We start from the raw sequence: 15,250 nt of genomic DNA, 5'->3' as shown, positions 1-15,250 counted from the left end.
GCTCTAATTACCTCTTCATTGGTGGAATGTTCTCCCTTTTCCTTTTTAATACTAACAATTTGATTTTCATTTTTCCTTTTTTTAAAATCCAATTTACTAAGAGTTTGTCTATTTTGATGTTTTTTTTTCATAGAACCAACTCTTAATTTTATTAATTAATTCAATAGTTTTTTTTTTTAACTTTCAATTTTATTGATCTCTCCTTTTATTTTTAGAATTTCACGTTTAGTATTTGGGGGATTTAATTTGTTCCTTTTCTAGCATTTTTAGTTGCAAGCCCAATTCATTAACCTTCTCTTTCTCTATTTTATGCAAATAGGCCTCTAGAGATATAGAATTTCCCCTTATTACTACTTTGGCTGCATCCCACACATTTTGGTATGATGTTTCATTATTGTCATTTTCTTGGGTGAAATTATTAATTATGTCTATGATTTGCTGTTTCACTCAATCATTCTTTAGTATGAGATTATTTAGTTTCCAATTGTTTTTTGGTCTATTTTCCCCTGGCTTTTTGTTGAATGTAATTTTCATTGCATCATGGTCTGAAAAAGATGCATTTAGTATTTCTGCCTTACTGCATTTGAGTTTGAGGTTTTTATGTCCTAATATATGGTCAATTTTTATATAGGTTCCATGAACCACTAAGAAGAAATTTCTGACTTCATTTAGTTTTGTCCAAAGATTTATCATATCTAACTTATCATATCTAAAAATAGAATATTTACCTCTTTGACTTCTTTCTTATTTATTTTGTGATTTGATTTATCTGATTCTGAAAGTGCAAGGTTGAGATCTCCCACTATTATAGTTTTGCAGTCCATTTCTTCTTACAGCTCTCTTAATTTTCTCTTTTAAGAATTTAGATACTACATCACTTGGTGCATATATGTTTAATATTGATATTGCTTCATTATCTCTGCTACCTTTTAGCAAGATATAGTTCCTTTCCTTATCTCTTTTAATTAGATCTCTTTTTGCTTTTGCTTCATCTGAGATTAGGATGGCTACCTCTGCTTTTCTGACTTCACCTGAAGCATAGTAGATTCTGCTCCAACCTTTTACCTTTACTTGTATGTATCTCCCTTCTTCAGGTGTGTTTCCTGTAAACAACATATTGTAGGATTCTGGCTTTTATTTCATTCTGCTAACCACTTCCTCTTTATGGGGGAGTTTACCCCATTCACATTTATGGTTAAAATGACCAATTCTGTATTATTTGCCATCTTGTTAACCCCTGCTTATCCTTTTCTCCTTTCCTTCCTCTTTACCCCTCTTCCCAGTATTTAAACTTGTGAGCACCACTTGCTTCTCACAGCCCTCCCTTTTTTGTATCTCTTCCCCATCTTACAGTTCTTCCCCTCTTACCCATTTTCCTCACAATTTATATATTCCCTTCCACTCAGCTTACTTTTTCTCTTTTCACATTTCCTCTCCCACTTTTCAATGAGGTGGAAGAAGTTTCACCATAAATCAAATATGTTTAATATTTTTTTTTTCTTTAAGCCAATTCTGATAAGAGTATGATACACTCTATGTTCATCCCCCTCCATTCTTTCTCTTAGATATAATAGATTTCCTTTGCCTCTTTGTGAGTTTTATTACCCCCACTTTACTTTTTTTCTTGTACAATTTCCTTTCCATTCTAGTTTCTAGAACAAATTATATGTGTTTTCTTTATATATCTTTATAGTAGAAATATAGTTCCCAAGATTTCTTTTTACATTTTAAAGTATCTCATGAGTTCTATATTTGGAGATCAAACTTCTTGTTTAGTTATTGTTTTTTCATCAGAAATAGATGAAATTCACTTATTTTGATGAATATCCATCTTCTTATCTGGGGAAAAATGTTCATTTTGGCTAGGTTAGTTATTTGTTGGCTGCATACCAAGTTTTTTAGCTTTTCATAATATCAGATTCCAGGCCCTTCGATCCTTTAATGGGGATGCTGCCAGATCCTGGGTAATCCTTATTGTGACTCCTCTATATTTGAATTGATTTTTTCTAGCAATTTGTAATATTTTTTCTTTGGTTTAATAGTTCTTGAATTTTGCCACTATATTTCTTGGAATTTTGATTTTAGGATCCCTTTTAGTAGGTGATTGATGAATTCTTTCAATGTCTATTTTACCCTCTATTTCTCTAACTTCTGGGCAGCTCTCTTTGATAATTTCCAGGAAAATAGTGTCCAGGCTCTTTTTTTTCCTCATATTTTTCAGGGAGTCCAATAATTCTCCAATTGTCTCTCCTAGATCTATTTTCCAGGCCTGTTTTTTTTTTTTTCCCAAGAAGGTATTTAAAATTTTTTTCCATTGTTTCTTTTTTTTTTCTTTTTTTCTTTCTTTTTTTTCTTTTTTTCTTTTTGTTTTGCTTGACTGATTCTCGATGTCTCCTTGAGTCATTCCATTTCATTTCTTTGATTCTGATTTTCAATATATTATTTTCTTCACTTATTTTTTAATATCTTTTTCTAATTGTCCAATTGAGTTTTTAAGTAATATGCTTTGTTCTATGGAATTTTTTTTTCCATTTCACCAATTTTATTTTTTAGGGAGCTATTTTCTTTTTCCAATTCACTAATTATATTTTTCAAGGATTTGATTTCTTTATCCACTCTATCTTTAAATGAGTGGGAAGACTTATCTAGACTCTCTTCCTAAGCTTCCCTTTCATTTTCCCAGTTTTCTTCTACTTCTCTTGTGAGAGCCTTTTTAATTTCTTCTATGAGAGTCTTGTGTGTTGAGGACCAGGTCATATCCCCCTTTGGGGATTCATCTGGAGACAGTCTGTTTTTAGTCTTCTCATGGTTTAAAGTTTGCTCTCTATCTATATAGAAGCTATCAATAGTTAGAGTTCATTTTAATTTTTTGCTTATTTTCTCAGAGAAGAATCAAAGAAGACAAACTAGCAAAAATAATGCAGTCTGCTTTTTTTTTTTTGGGGGGGGGTGTCTGGATGGTATTATTGAGCTTCCTCTATAGACTGCAGGGAGGGGCAAGGGAAGGGGCAGCAGGAATTACTAGCAGGAAAGCAATGGCTGTGCTACATCTGTGCTCTGAGAGTGTGCTATTATCCTCTGAGGGAATATAGCCAGGTCCAGAGAGACTCTAGCTTTTTTGGGGTTATAGTCTTTATCTTCTGTGTTTACCCCTAAATGCGTGCTTGCTACCAGGCCAAAGTATCCACACTGTGGTAAAGTTATTTCTGCAGAAACAACTAAAATCACACCCCTCCTCCCTCTCCAGTCTGCTCAGTGTGAGCTGCCTACCATATTCTCACTGTGTGATCTCAGCCTGAGCCTGATTTGACCATCCCCCCTCACCAGCAAAAACAGACTTTTTCTGGCGAATCTCAAGGATGTCTTCTGTAGGTAATTATTTGTGCTTTTTTTTTTTTTAATCAAACACTAATTCCAAGGCCTTGTCATGAAAAAAATTCTGAGAGCAAAGACACAGATTAAGTAAATGTATGTGTCCTTTCTGCCATCTTGTACTGAAGTCCTAATTACAGCTTTTTATTTACAAAGCATATGCATGGTTAATTTTTCTAACATTGACAATTGCAAAACCTTTTGTTCTAAATTTTCCTATCTTTCCCCCACCCCATCCCTACTTGGTAGGCAGTCCATTACATGTCAAATATGTTGAAATACATGTCCAGTAATTGTATTTATATGGTTGTTTTGTTGCACAAGAAAAATAAGATCAAGAAGGAAGAAAAAGAAAAATCGAGAAAGAAAACATAATGCAAGCAAATAACAGAATGAGTGAGAATTCTATGTTGTGTTCCAAATTCAGTTCCCACACTCCTTTCTCTAGGTGTGTAGATGACTTTCTTCATCACTGAGTAAGTGGAAATCATTTGAATCATCTAATTGTTGAGGTGAGCCATGTCCACCAGAACTGATTATCATATAGTTTTATTGTTCCTGTGTATAAAGATCTCCTGGTTCTTCTCATTCCTTTAGCATCAGTTCATGTAGGTCTCTTCAAGTCTATCTGAAATCATCCTGCTGGTTGTGTCTTACAAAACAATAGTATTCCATAGCATTCATATACCATAATTTATTCAGCCATTCTCCAATTGATCAGCATCCACTCAGTTTTCAGTTTTTAGCCACTACAAACAGGGCTGCCACAAACATTTTGGCACATATAAGTCCCTTGCCCTTCTTTAGTATCTCTTTGGTGTATAAGCCCAGTAGAAACACTGCTGGATCAAAGGGTATGCACAGATTGATAACATTTTGAGCATAGTTCCAAATTGCTACCCAGAATGGCTGGATGTGTTCACAGTTCCACCAACAATGTATCAGTGTCCCAGTTTCCACAAATCTCCTCCAACGTTCAGCATTATCTTTCCCTGTCATCCTAGCCAATCTGACAGGTTTGTAGTGATATCTCAGAGTTGTCTTAATTTGTATTTTTCTGATAAATAATGATTTGGAGCACATTTTCATGTGACTAGAAATAGTTTCAATTTCTTCATCTGAAAATTGGACATATTTTTTCAATTGGAAACTGGCTTGAACTATTATACATTTGAGTCAATTCTCTATATATTTTAGAAATGAGGCATTTATCAAATTCTTTGGATGTAAAAATGTTTTTTTTTTCCAGTTTATTGCTTCTCTTCTAATCTTGTCTGCATTGGTTTTGTTGTACAAAAACTTTTTTTACTTAATATGCTCAAAATTATCTATTTTATGATCAATAATGGTCTTTAGTTCTTCTTTGGTCACAAATTCCTTCCTCCTCCACAAATCTGAGAGGTAAACTATCCTATATTCTTCTAATTTGTGTATAATATTATTTTTTATGTCTAGATCATGATCCCATTTCAACCTTATCTTGGTATATGGTGTTATGTATGGGTCTATACCTACTTTCTGTCACATTAGTTTTCAATTTTCCCAGCATTTTTGTCAAATAGTGAATTCTTATCCCAAAAGGTATGGCCTTCAGGTTTGTCAAGTAATAGATTGTTATTGTCATTGGCTATTTTGTTCTGTGAACCTAACCTATTCCACTGATCAACTTCTCTATTTCTTAGCCAGTAGCAAAAGGTTTTGATGAGCACTGTTTTTATAATATAGTTTTAGATCTGGTACAGCTAGGCCACTTTCATTTGCTTTTCTCTTCATTAATTTCTTTTAAATTCTGCACTTTTATTTTTCCAGATAAATTTTGTTATTTTTTTCTAGTTCAGTAAAATAGTTTCTTAGGAGTTTGATTGGTACAGTACTAAATAAATGGATTAGTTTAGGTAGTGTCATCTTGATGATATTTTCTTGCTCAATCCAAGATAATTTAATATTTTTCCAATTGGGTATATCCGACTTTGTGTGGAAAGTGTTTTGTAGTTTTGCTTATATATTTCCTGACTTTCCCTTGGAAGATAAATTCTCATATATTTATATTATCAACAGTTATTTTAAATGGGATTTCTCTTTGTATCTCTTACTGTTGGATTTTGTTAGTGATGAATAAGAATACTGATGATTAACATGGATTTATTTTGTAGCCTGCAACTTTGCTAAAGTTGCAATTTATTTCTTATACCTTTTTTTAGTTCATTCTCTGTGGTTTTCTAAGTAACCATCATATCAACTGCAAAGAGTGATAATCTGGTTTCTTCCTTACTTATTCTAATTCCTTACTGCAAAGAGTGATAATTTGATTTCTTCATTACTTATTCTACTTCCTTTAATATTTTTTCTTCTCTTATTGCCAAAGTTAGCATTTTTAATACAATATTGAAAAGTAATGGTGATAGTGGGTAACCTTATTTCACCTCTAATCTTACTTGGAATGGTTCTAGTTTATCCCCATTACATATGATACTTGCTGATGGTTTTAAATAGATATTACAGACTTTTTAAAGGAAAAATAATATTATTCCTATATTCTCTAGAGTTTTATTAGGAAGGGGTATTGAATTTTATCAAATGCTTTTTCTGCATGTACTGAGATAATCATATGTTTTTGCTTTTTAATTTTTTTTTTGATAATTTGCTTATTGATATGGTCGATTATGATAATAGTTTTCCAAAAATTGAACCAAACCTGCATTCAAGGTATAAATCCCACTTGGTCTTGGTGCATTATCCTGGGGAGGATTTTCTGTAATCTCTTTGCCAATATATTACTTAATATTTTGCATCAATATTCATTAGGGAGATTGGTCTATAACTTTCTTTCTCTGTTTTTGTCCTGCTTGGTTTAGGTATCATTATCATGTCTGTGTCTGTAATGGGCTGAGGCTTGAGTTGATGCACTGAGGTCCCAAGCAAATGAGGCTAAATAGTAATTGGACCTTACTCTATTAATATATAAGCTTGGAGAAAGAATGGCCTCCGCCCACTCTTTGTGCAAGTCCTAATGTGTTGTATAGGAAATGACGATTCTGGTGGGTGGAGGCAGGGGAGTGGAAAAGGAAGGGGAGGAGAGACTGCTTGCTTTTGCCATTGCAATGACCTTTCAGCTCAGATCTCTCTCTCTGCTGGTGGCTTCCTATTGCAGCTGCCCGTATTGCTATCACAATCCTTCTTGCCCATATTGCTATCGCAATCTTTTTTCACCTCTTCACTTCAATAAAGACTGAAGATTTTTCCCTTAACCTGAGTTCCTGACTCCGGCTGATTTTAAATACATGGTCATTACATGTGTCATAAAAGAAATTTGCCAGGAGTCCTTTATTCCCTATTTTTTCAAATTTTTTTTTATGTTATTGGAGTTAATTGTTCCTTAAATATTTGGTAGAATTCACATGCAAATGCATCTAGTCCTGGGGATTTTTTTCTTAGGGAGCTGATTAATAGCTTGTTCAATTTCTTTTTCTGAAATGGGACTATTTATGTAATTTATTTCTTCTATTAATCTGGGCAATCTATATTTTTTGTAGGTATTTAACCATTTCACTTAGATTGTCAAATTTATTGGCATAATGTTGGGCAAAATAACTTCTAATAATTACTCTAGTTTCCTTTTCTTTGGTGGATTGTTCTCCCTTTTCATTTATGAGACTAATAATTTCATTTTCCTATTTCCTTCTTCTAAATAAATTAATTAAAGGTTTATCTATTTTTTTCATAAAACCAATTTTTAGTTTTATTTATTAATTCAATACTTTTTTAGGTTCAGTTTTATTGCTCTCTCCTTTTATTTTTGGAATTTCAAGTTGGGTATTTAATTGGCAGTTTTTAATGTGTTATTTTTTATAGCTTTTTTTAGTTGCATGCCCAATTTATTAATCTTCCCTTTCTCTATTTTATGCAAGTAAGCATCTAGAGATATAAAATTTCCACTTATTATTGCTTTGGCTGCATCCCACAAATTTTGGTATGTTGTCTCATTATTGTCATTTTCTTTGATGAAAGTATTGATTGTATCTATGATTTGCAGTTTCACTCAACCATTCTTTTTTTTAATTTTTTATAACTTTTTATTTACAAGGTATATGCACAGGTAATCTTTTCAATATTGACAATTGCAAAACTTTTTGCTTCAATTTTCCCCCTCCTTCTCCTTACCTTCTCCTCCAGATAGCAGGTAGACCAATACATGTTAAATATGTTAACATATATGTTAAATACAATATATGTATAGATATCCATACAGTTATTTTGCTGCACAAGAAGAATTAGACTTTGAAATAATGTACAATTAATCTGTGAAGGAAATCAAAAATGCAAGTAGACTAAAACAGAGGGATTGGAAATACTATATAGTGTTTCACACTCAATGCCCAGAGTTTTTTCACTGAGTATAGCTGGTTATATTCATTATTGGATAAATGGAACTGGTTTGATTCATCTCATTGTTGAAGAGAGCCACATCCATCGGAATTGATCATTATATAGTATATTGTTGAAGTATATAATTATCTCTTTGTCCTGGTCATTTCACTCAGCATCAGTTCATGTAAGTCTCTCCAGGCCTTTCTGAAATTATCCTTCTTGTCATTTCTTACAGAACAATAATATTCCCTAACATTCATATACCACAATTTATTCAGCCATTCTTCAATTTATGGGAATCCCCTCAGTTTCCAGTGTCTAGACACTACAAAGAAGGCTGCTACACACATTTTGGCATGTACAGGTCCGTTTCACTTCTTTAAGATCTCTTTGGGATATAAGCCCAGTAGTAACACTGTTGGATCAAAGGGTATGCAGAATTTGATAACTTTTTGAGCATAGTTCCAAATAATTCTCCAGAATGGCTGGATGTATTCACAATTCTACCAACAATGTTTCAGTGTCCCAGTTTTCCCACATCCCCTCCAACATTCCACATTATATTTTTCTGTCATCCTAGCCAATCTGAGAGGTGTGTAGTGGTATCTCAGAGATGTCTTAATTTGCATTTCTCTGATTAATAATGACTTGGAACATCTTTTCATATATCTAGAAATAGTTTCAATTTCTTCATCTGAAAATTGTCTGTTCATATCCTTTGACCATTTTTCAATTGGAGAATGGCTTGATTTCTTATAAATTAGAGTCAATTCTCTATATATTTTAGAATTGAGGCCTTTATCAGAACCTTTGACTGTAAAAATGTTTTCTCAGTTTATTGTTTTCCTTCTAATCTTATCTGCATTAGTTTTGTTTGTAGAAAAGCTTTTCAATTTGATATAATCAAAATTTTCTATTTTGTGATCAATAATGATCTCTAGTTTTTCTTTGGTCACAAAGTCCTTCCTCCTCCACAGGTCTGACAGGTAAACTATCCTATTTTCTTCCAATTTATTTATAATATCATTCTTTATGCCTAGATCATGAACCCATTTTGACCTTATCTTGGTGTGCAGTGTTAAGTATGGGTCAATGCCCAGTTTCTGTCATACTAATTTCCAATTTTCCCAGAAGTTTTGTCAAACAGTGAATTAATTCTTATCCTAAAAGTTGGGGTCTTTGGGTTTGTCAAACACTAGATTATTAAAGTTATTGACTGTTTTGTCTTTTGAACCTAACCTGTTTCACTAATCAATTAATTTATTTCTTAGCCAATACCAACTGATTTTAGTAAATGCTATTTTATAATACAGTTTTAGATCTGGTACAGCTAGGACATCTTCATTTTTTTGTTTGTTTGTTTGTTTGTTTTTTCATTAGTTCTCTTGAAAGTCTTGAAGGTTTTTTCTTCAAGATTAATCTTGTTATTATGTTTTTCTAGGTCATTAAAACAGTTTCTTGGGAGTCTGATAGATATAGCACTAAATAAATAGATTAGTTTAGGTGGTATTGTCATCCTTATTATTTTTGCTTGACCTATCCAAGAGTACTTAATGTTTTTCCAATTGTTATATGTGACTTTATTTGCATGTAAAGTGTTTTGGAGTTTTGTTTATATAGTTCCTGACTTTCCCTTGGCAGATAGATTCCCAAATATTTTATACTATCAGAAGTTACTTTAAATGGAATTTCTCTTTTTGACTCTGTTGGATTTTGTTGGTGATATATAAGAATGCTGATGACTTATGTGGGTTTATTTTGTATCCTGCAACTTTGCTAAAGGTGTGATTTATTTCTTGTAGTTTTTGAGTAGAATCTCTGGAGTTCTTTAAGTACATCATCATCCCATCAGCAATGATAATTTGGTTTCTTCATTGCCTTCTCTAATTCCTTTAATTTGTTTCTCAAGTCTTATTGCAGAGCTAATTTCTAATACAATATTAAACAGTAACAGTGATAGTGGGCAACCTTGTTTCACTCCTGATCTTATTGGGAATGGTTGCAGTTTGTCCCTGTTACATATGATGCTTATTGATGGTTTTAAACAGATGCTACTGATTATTTTAAGGAAAAGTCCATTTATTCCTATAATTTCAAATGTTTTTTTTAATAGAAATGGATTTTAGATTTTATCAATTGCTTTTTACTGCATCAATTGAGATGATGATATAATTTTTGTCAATTGGATTATTGATGTAGCCAACTATGCTAATAGTTTTCCTAATATTGAACCAGCCCTGCATTCCTGGTATAAATCCTACTTGGTCATGGTGTCTTATCCTGAGGATGATTTTCTTTAATCTTTTTGCTAAAATTTTATTTAAGATTTTAGCATCAATATTCATTAGGGTGATTGGTCTATAATTTTTTTTTTCTCTGTTTTCAATCTATCTGGTTCAGTTATCAGTACCATGTCTGTATCTTAAAAGGAATTTGGTAGGAGTCCTTCATTCTCTATTTTTTCTTATAGTTTATATAACATTGGAGTTAATTATTTTTTTAAATGTTTGGTAGAATTCTCATGTAAATCCATCTGGACCTGGGGGTTTTTTCTTAGGGAGTTTATTAATAGCTTGTTCTATTTCTTTTTCTAAAATATTACTATTTAAGCAATTTATTTCTTCTGTTAAGCTGGGAAGCCTATTTTTTTTAAATAATTTTTTATTGATAGAACGCATGCCAGGGTAATTTTTTACAGCATTATCCCTTGCATTCATTTCTGTTCCGATTTTTCCCCTCCCTCCCTCCACCCCTTCCCCCAGATGGCAAGAGTCCTTTACATGTTGAATGGGTTGCAGTATATCCTAGATACAATATATGTGTGCAGAACCAAACAGTTTTTTTGTTGCACAGGGAGAAATGAATTCAGAAGGTATAAATAACCCGGGAGGAAAAACATAAATGCAAGCAGTTTATATTAATTTCCAGTGTTCTTTCTCGGGGGTAGCTGCCTCTGCCCATCTTTGATCAATTAAGCCTCTCTTTATCAAAGAGGTCCACTTCCATCAGAATACATCCTCAAACAGTATCATTGTTGAGGTATATAATGATCTCCTGGTTCTGGGAAGCCTATATTTTTGAAGGTAGTCATTTATTTCACTTAGGTTTTCAAATTTATTGGCATAAAGTTGAGCAAAATAACCCCTAATCATTTCTCTAATTTCCTCTTCATTGGTGGAAAGTTCTCCCTTTTCATTTTTAAGATTAACGATTTAATTTTCCTCTTTCCTTTTTCTAATCAGATTTACCAAAGATTTATGTATTTTATTGTTTTTTCATAAAATGAACTCTTAGTTTTATTAATTCAATAGATTTTTTTTTACTTTCAATTTTATCAATTTTTCCTTTTCATTTTAGAATTTCAAGTTTTGTATTTGATTGTGGATTTTTAATTTGGTCTTTTTCTAGCCTTTTAACTTGCAAGCCCATTTCATTGATCTTCTCTTTCTCTATTTTATTCAAGTAAGCCTCTAAAGATATAAAATTTCCCCTTATCACCGCTTTAGCTGCATCCCACAAATTTTGGTGTGATGTCTCATTGTCTTTGTCTTGAATGAAATTATTAATTGTGTCTATAATTTTTTGTTTCACCCAATCATTCTTTAAGATGACATTATTTAGTTTCCAATTACTTTTTTGGAATTTAAAACTTAAATTTTTAAAAGTTAAAAATTGAAAAGCTACTTTCTAGCTTTTTGTTGAATGTAGTTTATATTGCATCATGATCTGAAAAGAATGCCTTTACGATTTCTGCCTTCCTGCATTTAATTTTGAGGTCTTTATGTTTTAATATATGGTCAATTTTTGTAAGGGTTCCTTGCACTGCTGAGAAGAAAGACTCCTATTTGTCTTTATTAAGTTTTCTCCAAAAATCTATTATACCTATTCTATCTATAATGCATCAGATATACATTCATTCAGTCTGTCTTATTTGTAGTTTTCAGTAAAACCTGTAGTATAGTGATGGTTGGGGGCATAAAGTAAGGCAGCAGTTAGACTAGATGAACTCTGAATATTTTTCACATTTGGATATTGTGATTCTGTGATATTTAAAATGAAGTACAATTATTTTATTTTACCAGGTTATTTACTTGAAATTATTTGTTTACTTTTATTTTTTGAGACACCTCTCTCTCTCTCTCTCTCTCTCTCCTCTCTCTCTCTCTCTCTGTCTCTCTCTCTCTCTTCTCTCTCTCTCTGTCTCTCTCTCTCTCTTTCTCTCTCTTTCTCTCTCTTTAATAACTTTTTATTGACAGAACCCATGCCAGGGTAATTTTTTACAACATTATCCCTTGCACTCACTTCTGTTCCGATTTTTCCCCTCCCTCTCTCTACCTCCTCCACTAGATAGCAAGCAGTCCTACACATGTTAAATAGGTTACAGTATATCCTAGATACAATATATGTGTGCAGAACCGAACAGTTCTCTTGTTGCACAGGAAGAGTTGAATTCAGAAGGTATAAATAACCCGGGAAGAAAAACAAAAATGCAAACAGTTTATATTCATTTCCCAGTGTTCTTTCTTTCGGTGTAGCTGCTTCTGTCCATCCTTTATCAATTGAAACTGAATTAGATCTCTTTATTGAAGAGATCTACTTCCATCAGAATACATCCTCATACAGTATCGTTGTTGAGGTATATAATGATCTCCTGATTCTGCTCATTTCACTTAGCATCAGTTCATGTAAGTCTCTCCAGTCCTCTTTGTATTTATCCTCATTTCTTACAGAGCAATAATATTCCATTACATTCATATACCACAATTTACTCAACCATTCTCCAACTGATGGGCATCCATTCATTTTCCAGCTTCTAGTCACTACAAACAGGGCTGCCACAAACTTTTTGGCATATACAGGCCCCTTACCCTTCTTTAGTATCTCTTTGGGGTATAAGCCCAGTAGAAACACTGCTGGATCAAAGGGTATGCACAGTTTGATAACTTTTTGAACATAGTTCCAAATTGCTCTACAGAATGGCTGGATGTGTTCACAATTCCACCAACAATGTATCAGTGTCCCTGTTTTCCCACATGCCCTCCAACATTCTTCATTATCTTTCCCTGTCATTCTAGCTAATCTGACAGGTGTGTAGTGGTATCTCAGAGTTGTCTTAATTTGCATTTCTCTGATTAATAATGATTTGGAGCATATTTTCATATGGCTATAAATAGTTTTAATTTCTTCATCTGAGAATTGTCTGTTCATATCCTTTGACCATTTATCAATTAGAGAATGGGTTGATTTCTTATAAATTAGAGTCAATTCTGTATATATTTTGGAAATGAGGCTTTTTATCAGAACCTTTGACTGTAAAAATGTTTTCCCAGTTTATTGTTTTCCTTCTAATCTTGTCTGCATTAGTTTTGTTTGTACAAAAACTTTTCAATTTGATATAATCAAAATTTTCTATTTTGTCATCTAATGATGATCTCTAGTTCTTCTTTGGTCATAAATTCCTTCCTCTTCCACAGGTCTGAGAGATAAATTATCCTATGCTCTTCCAATTTATGAGACACATTTCTCTTGAAGCATTATCTGAATCCTAAATAATATTTCTTATAATAATTTCAATTTCAGCTTTTGAATTCTTTACTAAATAATTAAATTATTTTACTTCTTCTTGGCTTTGTGATGCTGACCTTTAATTCCTACTAAATATAAAGGGCTGACACTACTAGATGTCTGAAGCTTATGAGTTTTGAACTGCAGTGAGCTAAGCTTCTGAAGTATCTTCACTGAGTATAGCATCAATGTGGTAAGCTCCTTGTAATGGAAGTGTAATCAGATTGCTTTGGATTCGAAAAGCCTACATAAGCTTGAAAGGAAGCAAGTTGAGATTTTTGAATCATTAGAATTGGCAAGGGAGTAGCCCTTGCTGAGATTCAGAGACCCAGTCTCAAAAACAAATAAATAATTCATAAAAATTATTGAGTTATATGTCTGCTACTGTTATCTATGAAAAACAGAAGGGATGAAGAATAATGGAAATGTACAGGAACCTGCTTTTTGTTATTGTATTTAAGAAATATGTTCAAAAGGACACAAATATTAGTATAATTTTGCCTTATAATTACTCTTCATTATTTAAAATTAATCTTTAATACAATGTTAAATAATTGTTGTATTAAATAATATCAAATCATTTTGTTCTTTGTTATAATAGAAACAGCATCAAGAAAAATATCAATTAAACAAAATTTGGGCAATGAGGTGGTTCAGTGGGGAGAATTTTGGGCCCAAAATAAAGACAACTCATCTTTTTAAGTTCAAATATGACTTCAGACACTTATTAGCTGTGTGACTCTGGGCAAGTCACTTAACATTACTTTCTTTAGTTCCTCCTCTATAAAATGATCTAGAGAAGGAAATTGCAAAACCATCCCATATCTATCCCAAATGAGGTTTTTAAAATGACTGAAAAACAACACACAAAATAAAGTAAAATCAAACTTAATAATAGCTCAAATCATTTACAATTTTCATGGAAAAGATAAATTTTACAAAGTATTTTATTTAAAATAAAAAGCCTCAGTTTTTGTATTACCTTCATTTTGTAATTTCTATATTATATGAAATTTCTCTACATTTTAAAATTATGTCAACGATTAATTTATCACTATTAAAATCACAACCTAACAACAGCAAAAATAAATAGGTATAAACAGAAATCAGAGGAAATTGGAGAAAGGATTTAATTCCTTTTGTGTGTCTTTTTCCTGTTCTTGGTTGTCATGGTTGCCAATAACTTGTTCATAGGATATGAAATATTCAGAAATAAGACAAGTTTTTCTGACAAAGCAAAAATGCTTCATATAGTGTAACCTCAATAATGTTAATGACTGAGAAATCTACGTAGCTACTTTTATTTCTTGACATGTAAAAAAGTTAGGACTTTCTGTGATATAAAGAAGACAAGTATCCATCTGGGTGTCATTGAGTTGCATGTTACAATCTCCCATCCTCTTTAGGCAACAGCACGGAAAGGATTCTAAAGACATCCAGGCCATTGTACTAAGGATACAAAATGAATATACGAATCTTCGTTTCCTTTCCACATATATTTTTAGAAGATTCAAAGGACCCTTTTCAGGAAGGGGCTACTTAACTCTATTAAGTCAGAGAAAGAGACATATTCGAGTAGTGCATCAACTTAAATAGTTCTTCAATTATCAATATATCTTACTCTAAAAATTCACTATAAAAATAAAATATTTATTTCCAGAATAGAAATATCTTTCATCTACTTCCCAGCTGGAAGAGCAGCTGTGGCAGAGGCTAAATGATTTTTCAGGGAATCCATAAGAAGAAAAAGCATAAACAAAACAAAGCATATATATAGATATATATATATAGATATATATATATAGATATATATATATATATATATATATAGACATGTATATGTCTATATATATATATATATGTATATACACACACTCACACACACATATGTATGTATATAGTCATCTTGCATTTACAGTTTCACTTCATTTCTATTTTCTCATCA

Source organism: Antechinus flavipes, chromosome 3, assembly GCF_016432865.1.
Source record: "Antechinus flavipes isolate AdamAnt ecotype Samford, QLD, Australia chromosome 3, AdamAnt_v2, whole genome shotgun sequence".
NCBI lineage: Eukaryota > Metazoa > Chordata > Mammalia > Dasyuromorphia > Dasyuridae > Antechinus > Antechinus flavipes.
Note: the sequence above shows the minus strand (reverse complement) of the source record.